Source organism: Ambystoma mexicanum, chromosome 8 (genome assembly GCF_040938575.1).
Source record: "Ambystoma mexicanum isolate Mex_15411 chromosome 8, UKY_AmexF1_1, whole genome shotgun sequence".
Classification (NCBI taxonomy): Eukaryota; Metazoa; Chordata; class Amphibia; order Caudata; family Ambystomatidae; genus Ambystoma; species Ambystoma mexicanum.
Genome location: NC_090929.1, coordinates 781,900,869 through 781,903,409, shown reverse-complemented (window position 1 = coordinate 781,903,409; position 2,541 = coordinate 781,900,869).

Sequence of the window (2,541 nt, the reverse complement as noted above, 5' to 3'; positions counted from 1 at the left end):
GTTAAAAGGAAAAGAATTGTAAACTCAAAGTGGTCCTGAAACAGGTCAAACCAAACCCTGTGCACATTCGAAAGTCTTCGATACTTCAAGTAAATTGAAATTGGTCTGAGCCTGGTCGTGGAAGACTAGGGATCTAAACCCAGATTAGGGGGATCCAAGGTGACGAACATAGTGCTAAATGGATCTGAGCATGGCTGAGAGGGATTTTGGGTGAATAGTCAATCACCTGAAGTGAAAACTTGTGAAAATCTAAAGAGGAAAGTAACTTGTTTATTTGGTTGCATCAGGCCCTCTGAGTGAAGAGACTTTGAGAAGCAAAGAGACTTGTGCACAGAAGGCTCTGATGCTAATGATTGAACTGTATCCTTGTGCTAAAGAAGCCAGAGACTGTGCTGCGCTTGAGTGAACCGCCTTGTCCCGTGCTGAAAACGGGGGGAAGAAAACAGATGCCTCAGGCTAGGTGCGCTCTACAAATGCCTAAATAAATAAGGCCAACGGCCTGAACATCCTGACATATAATTTTGTGAACACTTATTTTTGTTTTCGTAACACCATTTCCCACAATATTTGTATTTAGAGGTAAGGATTGGCAATAGGCTTATTAGTATATGCCTTTTTATTTTGACAAGACACCACTTGGACTGCGTTTATTATTATTTGATGGTCGTAGCTTGCCCCCATCTGTAGATATAGGATTATATAGGCGTTTTTCAAACCCTTTTTGAAGTTCAATGAACACCCTTGAACTGTGGTCACTTTTCTGTCTTACTATTGATAGCATGCCTTCCTTACCTGTAGTGTCAGAAGTGGGATGTCACTCAATTGAAACAAACTGAGGAACCCTAAAATTCCAGAAGCTTAGTCATAGAGCCTCAGACCCCTCTGTTGCCACTAAAGAATCAATAGGCTTTGATATCTGTAGCAGCAGAGAAGCTACTATCCCTCCAGGGAAGAGCAGAATGATTCCCACAGACTTAGGTCCTCATTACAAGTCCGGCGATAACCCTGCTGATGCTACTGGCGGGTTGCAGCTGGATTCGTAACTATTTACCGTTGCCTGACTTCACGGTGCCACCGGGACATTACAAGTCTGGTGGCCCGGGAAGTCGGGCGCCGGTAAAATGTTGTTCCCCTTTCCCGTGGAGTCCAATAGGACTCCATGGGAATGGGTTTACGGGAGCGCTGGGACAATTGCTAACGGTGCTGGCGCTTTCGTGAAGAGTCTGGCTACAGTGGCCACTGTGCCCAGCAGGGTCAGAATTGGCGGGCGCAGCAGCCCCTTCAGGCAAACTCGTAATTTGCTCATCCAGAAACAAGGGTGCCGGTGAGCTTACCGGAACCCTTGTTTGTGGACCGACAAAGTCCTAATGAGGCCCTAAGTCTTGATACCACCTCCTGGGTGTTCTATAAGATTGGCCCCAAAATCTGGCCTGGCATGGAAGTTTGGTCTAGACGTTCTGGCAGGCGACATAGACCCCAACTTCTGGGGAGACATAAAGGCTCTCTTACAGAACTATGGTGAAATTCCATTTGAAGAACATTGTGGGGACACAATTGCACAGGGAATTCTTGAAAAGGCTCGATTTCCTTGTTTTAGAGAGAGTGAACCAGAAGATACTGTGAGAGGTACCTTAGGCTTTGGGGAAGCAGATGAACGTTCTACGACTGAAGAGAAAAGGGAAGAAGAGCTTACCATCTTTCCCGACATAGCCTTTGCTCAGCGAAATGATCCAGCCCTCACTGAGGCTTTCTTACAAGCAATTCCCGAAGGGGAGGCAGTAGAAAAGGGAAGTCATGTTTCTCCTTGAAACAAGGATTACTGTATAGAAAGGAAACATCCACAGAAGGCCTAAGCAAAACTCAGTAATCCCCAAAACCCACGGGAAGATCGTACTAGAGATTGCACATTCTCATGTGACAGGGGGACACTTAGGACAATCTAGGAACCAGGCACATATTAGTGGGAAGTTTTACTAGCCGGGCTTCCATGCTGATATTAAAAAAAAAAACGTATTCAGACGTGAAATATGTCAGAAAACCAGTACTCGGATTCCGTTGCCTGCCCCTCTGAATCCTTTACAAATAATAGAAGTCCCTTTCTCAAGAATTGGGATGGATATCATTTGACCTTTGGAAACATCTAGACTGGGTAACAAATATGTACTCGTGATTGTCGATTACACGACCAGATACCCCCAGGTATTTCCTATGCGGGACAACACCACCCAGCATATTTTAAAACGCCTAGTACCGTATTTCTCCAGAGTTGGTTTTTCCTAAGGAAATCCTGATGGATCAAGGATCCAATTTCATGAGCAAGCTCATGTGTCAAGTCAAGGAGCTTCTCTATATTACCACCTTAAGAACTTCATGTTACCATCCTCAAACAGACGGATTGGTAAAAAGATTCAACAAAACACTGAAAATGATCCTGAGAAAGTTGGTAGATAAGGATGGGAAGGACTGGGACTGTATGATCGCCTGGTCACTATCTGCAGTAAGAAAAACCCCTCAGGCATTCACTGGATTCTTGCCTTTTGA